At 48.3% G+C, this 5,636-nt stretch overlaps 1 protein-coding gene and 1 long non-coding RNA gene across 6 annotated transcripts in view; one reads left to right on the top strand and one right to left on the bottom strand.

The window, feature by feature from the left end:
• The window catches only part of EHMT1 (euchromatic histone lysine methyltransferase 1), a 125,766-nt gene that overhangs the window by 94,276 nt on the left and 25,854 nt on the right, over positions 1-5,636 (bottom strand). The window lies entirely within an intron of this gene.
• LOC125924022 (uncharacterized) overlaps positions 1-5,636 on the top strand; it is a 15,420-nt gene that overhangs the window by 6,418 nt on the left and 3,366 nt on the right. Inside the window, exons 2-3 of the long non-coding RNA XR_007458220.1 lie at positions 3,057-3,182; positions 4,045-4,146. This is a non-coding gene — a long non-coding RNA (uncharacterized LOC125924022). The remainder of the gene's footprint in view (positions 1-3,056; positions 3,183-4,044; positions 4,147-5,636) is intronic.

Here is a 5,636-nt window from a genome sequence, read left to right as displayed (position 1 = left end):
AGAGAGAGAGAGAGAGAGAGAGAGAGAGAGAGAGAGAGAGAGAGAGAATCCTAAGCAGGCTCCACGCTCAGTGCAGAGCCCGACTCAGGGCTCTATCTCATGAACCACAAGATCATGACCTGAGCCAAAATCAGGAGGTGGACACTTAACTGGAGTAAGCCACCCAGGCGCCCCCTTCTTTTCATTTTTAAATGTAGTACAAGACAGAAAGAAGGCAGTGCTGCCATTTTTACCCCACATCAGAATATGTGTGGTCATAATCTAGGTTTCAGCTAGGTTTTTCTTCATGATCAAAAGAAAAAATCTTGGGGTGCCTGGGTGGCTCAGTCAGTTCAGCATCTGACTTGGGCTCAGGCCACAATCTTGTAGTTCCTGAGTTCAAGGCCCGTGTCAGGCTCTGAGCTAATAGCACAGAGCCTGCTTCGGATCCTCTGTCTCCCTCTCCCCCTGACACCTCCCTCCCCTGCTCATGCTCTCTCCCTCTCTCCCTCAAAAATAAACCTTAGAAAAAAAGGAAAGAAAAGAAAAATATCTCTTACGAGTCTGTACCGTACCGTCACTTTATGTGATATAACCATAAAATAAGCATATAATAATCACTTACAACTTAAATAACACAGTATGTAAATAAAATAAAGGCAACCCCCTCGTGACACTTTAAATTAAATGCATTTTCCTCTCAGGGCAGACCGGGGTCTCCCCACTCTGCCCCTCAGTCAGCACTGCTTTCATCCACAGAAGGTGTTTCTCCATTGTCAACGGACGTGAAATGGCTGCATCAAACATAATTCATCATAATACAGTTAACTTCAACTTTACTACACTTGATTTCAGATAGTTTTTAAGAAGACAGTTTCTGCTACGCATACAGTATAAATTAAGACGGTTAAGATTTTGTGTAGAACCTTCGTTACTTTTCCATGCAAGAGTACGACCCATCACTTGTGTTTTATTTACTGTCAGCTCCTGTTTTATTTACGGTGAGCCCCCTCATCAGCACCTGTGCAGGTTCACCTGCAAGGCGAAGTGCCTGCCCCCACGGGTGAAGAGCCTCAGGCACAAGGTTAGGAACGTGCCCAAGGCCAGGCAGCATACCCTGTAGGTGAGGTAACAAACCCAGTTTCCCAGGGTTTGGAAAGGCTCAACCTCCCAGGTCCCTGCCCCACCGGGTTTCTACCACACTGCTGATTTTGTTTTCTTTTTGTAAAATAAACAATGGCTGTTGGAGAAAGATCACAGAAACTCTGACATCACCCCTTCGAAAGTTCCTAAAATTCAAAGACAAATAAGGGCTGGACCAAATTCTGGATAATCTGTAAGTATTTAAATAGTTTCATCCATTTAAACTGTAAAGATATCGGCAGAAAGAACCACGACACTGTGTCAGCTCTAAATCCGGACGGGCCTTTGGCTCATGAGAAGGAAAGCCTCCACTGCTCCATGGCAGCCTGTGAACCCAGGAAGGGCCGGCCAAGGACCCCCAGCGCCAGCCCAGGCTCAGCCCACCTCATCGGTAGCCAGTTACCTCTCAACAGATCAGACCAATGGTGTCCACATCACGAGGACAGCCAGGAACCACGGTAATGATAGCTCTGGACCAGCCCCACCGAGTCTCCACACTGCCAGCGGTGCAGCCAACCCCGGATGGTGGAAGCTTGGCCGGCCTCTACTCGGGCGGAACCACAACAAACGGGGGCTGGGAGCGCAGAGTAGTCTGAAAGGAAGACTTAAGAGGGAAAAAAGAGAATCATCTATCTCAGGGCCCTTTGGCTCACTTTTCCAGAGAGCTCTGTTCTCTCAGGTGACCTAAATTAGTGAAGCCCAATCGTAACGTGGCTTTCTCCACAAAGATGCAGCCATGCGGACTCCTGTGGAAAGAAGATCTTCCCCCACATTCATTCCAACTCCCCCAGTGATCCAATGGGAAAACTCTAGTCTCAACAATAAGGATCTAACCACAAAAAGTATCCTTCTTTATGACAGCAAGGGTGAAACCCTTAAAGGCATCAGAAATTTAAAACTGCTTCCAAATACTCTAACCTCTGAAGTGGAGTGGGGGTCCACTGGACAACAGACCAGCCCCACGGCTAGCACACACGGGCCAGGCCAGACCAAACCTACAGGGAGCAGCACATGTGGACAAACATTTCCTGACAGCCGGCTCCATGACTCAGCCATACAAATACGGAAGCCAACGTCGAACCAACCTGCCACACAGATCTCAGACCCTGCTGTGTGTGCATGGAGCCAGTGCTCTGGTCTGATCTTGGGCCTGAAAGCTGCTCCCCCTGCCCTGGCAGCACCAGCATTTCCAAGGCCACAGCCATCTCACAGATAAGCTCCCTCCCTTCTCAGGGCTCAAGCCACCCTGGACCCATGTATCCACATTATTCGGAACTCCTATTTTAAGCACAGATGTTGAGAAGGTTACTCTTTTAACTACTATACACACACACACACACACACACACACACACACACACACAAACCCTTAAGTTTGAAAAGAGTCAAAGCCATTCCAAAAAGAATTTGAGAGAAGGTGACCAACATGGTAGCCCACAGAGGAACCTGGTAAAGATGTGCCCACACTACAGGGGGAGGAGGGAGGGAGTCCATGTCCTCCCATGAAACTGCCATCTCCTCAATGCAGCCTCAAAGCACCCTTACCCTCGTGTTTTGCGGGGCGTGCCAGATTTCACATAGTATCTACTGGAGCTGTAAAGATACCCAACAATGGTGAAATACTAAGAAAAAGGAAGGGAAAATCCTCTCTAAACACGTAAGTGCATGCTTGCTGGACTCTGTGGTTCCAGGGGTGATCGCGCTTTCACATTTCACAGCTAGGAGGCCAATGGAAAGAAAAGCCCTTCTCCTCCAACAAAGAGCACACTGCTCACGGCTCACAGGCTTTCCTCACTCGGCCGCTGGAGGCAATCTGCAGCATCCGACACACAGGGCAAAGAGGACCTTCTCTCCCCAAGGGTGGAGGTGTCATGGCTCTAGCCACCTTAGGAGAAATGCTAATTCTGACCTGCCATTTGTTCCTCTCTCCTTTAGGACTCTGCCCAAGATCTGGACCCAGAGACCGCGTCCTCTCCTCGAGAACTGCATCAGGGCCAGCGCAACACTGCCAACACCAAATGGATTCCCAAAGATGGGATGCGTCTTCTGTCCAGGAAACTTGTGAGATGTAGGGTGCTATCTGCTCACCCCCTAATTTTCAACTATTTTCCACATACCAATTTCACTAGCTAATTATCAAAAGGGGTGGGGAGAAAAAGAATGAATCCTTTCAATATCTGAGAGATTTCCTTTTCCCTCTTTTGTCTTTTTGTTTTTTCCCTTTGGCAGCAAAAGGAGTTAGTTCCTAATTTTGGAAAATACAATTACTATCCAAAGTAGCCCCAGAAATTACATTTAAGGGACTGTGAAATATCAGAACAGACTCCCTTTCCATCTGCTATTTAACCCTTAATTGGCTTCTCTGCAAAGGAAAAAACCAAAGGCGCTACGTGCTTGCTGCTCCCTTGACCTAGGCTAGGCTTGGCTATTGTAGTTTTCCAAAGATGGCCAGACCAATGTGCACACGACCCTACACACCTCTCTAACAAGGTGATGCTGACATTCCTCCACGAGAGGTGGGCTGTGCTCCTTCACCTTTAGTAAGATGGGCTTTTGTGACAGCCTAGACCTGAGACTGTGGCTAAAGTGAGCTCCATGGTGCGTGAGGCCAGGTCACAAAAGCCCTGAGGACCCCAGAGCTGTGGCCACCTGTGGGCGTTCCAACCAGCAGCCCACACAAGAAGCACACACCACCGGAAGTGCAAGCCATCCCCAGTGCCGGAGGCTTCCAGCTGAGGCCCCAGGCTCATGGACCAGAAAAAAGCCATCACCCCCCCCACACACACACTGCCCTGTCTGAACTGCCAGCCCCATGAAGGATAACAAGTGATCACTGTTGTCTTTAGGCACTATGTTTCAGGGTAGTGAGCTAAGCATTAACAGACAACTCAAACAGTGCCCTTGTCCTTTGTGTCCCTTCCAGGCCACACCAAACACAGCCCTGGGCCTGGGACCCACAACAGAGGTCAGACCCCCATAGAACGTGATTTCCAGAGAAGACACAGCAAGCTGAGAAATGAAACAGGTGCGTGGACACCTGTGGGGAAAGCACAGCCTCTCCCACTCTGAACCGTGGCTCCACAGCCCCCTAAGCTTCCATGAGTTAAAGCATGCTATCTGAACCCTTTCCGGTCTGTGGAGGAAAACAAAAACAAAAGCCGGCCACACACCCAGAACAATCTCCCAAGATATAACCGGCTTAGTGCTGGGCTATAGCAGGTGTCTGTTCTGAGGGCATAAACCAGGGAATGGGGGTCACACAATGTTTACTTTCAGTCTGACTTTCCACACGGTGAAGATATCTACACATATTTACCACATAAATATGCTGATTTCTTCTTTTATACGTCAGTCTCTTGTGAATTTGGATAGTATGATCATCACAATTTGGTTTACTGACAAAATCAAGTTTCCAGACCTGCAAAGGTGACACTTGCTTCCCATGGGGACCTTCTGCCTGGTTCTCACACTGACGGGTCCCACCCTACACAGCAGTGCAGGGGGTTCTCTACCTGGCTAAGCAGAAAACCAGTGGTGGGTCTGGGTACACCTAGTGCCATTAGATGCTCATGGGGCACACAACTCAACATGACACCAGGAAGACTCACAATCTTTGACATTGGAAAACATCTACTCCATCTCTCCTACTTTAACTCAGACTAAATTAAAATGAAAATGGACTCCATTAGAAAGGAGGATGTCTTTGAGGCGCCTGGGTGGCTCAGTTGGTTAAGTGTCAGACTTCGGCTCAGGTCATGATCTCGCGGTCTGTGGGTTCGAGCCCCGCGTCAGGCTCTGTGCTGACAGCTCAGAGCCTGCAGCCTGCTTCAGATTCTGTGTCTCCCCCTCTCTCTGACCCTCCCCCAGCTCACACACTCTCTCTCTCTCAAAATAAAGACACACACAAAAAAAATTAAAAAAAAAAAAAAAGAAAGAAATGAGGATGTCTCACTGGCAGAAAGGCACAGAGTGGAGACAACGGGGCCACCAGGATGCAGCAATCAGCTGTGCACCTAACACAGGCCTGTCCACCAGCTACATCCACATGTACCACGGTGACTCAACAGTGAGAGTAACCTTACAAGGCCAGAGTAACTCAGTTCCACTCCAAAGATCTAGCTCTTAGTTCCTCAGTTTCAACCAAGTTTTCCTAATATAAAACCATCACGAAGGGAAATCACTCAACATGATGTCATTTGTTATACCCTTAGGTTATCAATATAAAAAACAAAATGGGCAACGTGGCTCAGAAATACAGTCAGTCGTCCTGGGGCGCCTGGGTGGCGCAGTCGGTTAAGCGTCCGACTTCAGCCAGGTCACGATCTCGCGGTCCGTGAGTTCGAGCCCCGCGTCGGGCTCTGGGCTGATGGCTCGGAGCCTGGATTCTGTGTCTCCCTCTCTCTCTGACCCTTCCCCGTTCATGCTCTGTCTCTCTCTGTCCCAAAAATAAATAAAAAACGTTGAAAAAAAAAAAATTAAAAAAAAAAAAATCTTTAAAAAAAAAAAAAAAAAAAA

Source organism: Panthera uncia, chromosome D4 (genome assembly GCF_023721935.1).
Source record: "Panthera uncia isolate 11264 chromosome D4, Puncia_PCG_1.0, whole genome shotgun sequence".
Classification (NCBI taxonomy): domain Eukaryota; kingdom Metazoa; phylum Chordata; class Mammalia; order Carnivora; family Felidae; genus Panthera; species Panthera uncia.
Note: the sequence above shows the minus strand (reverse complement) of the source record. Positions and strands in the feature narration are given on the sequence as shown.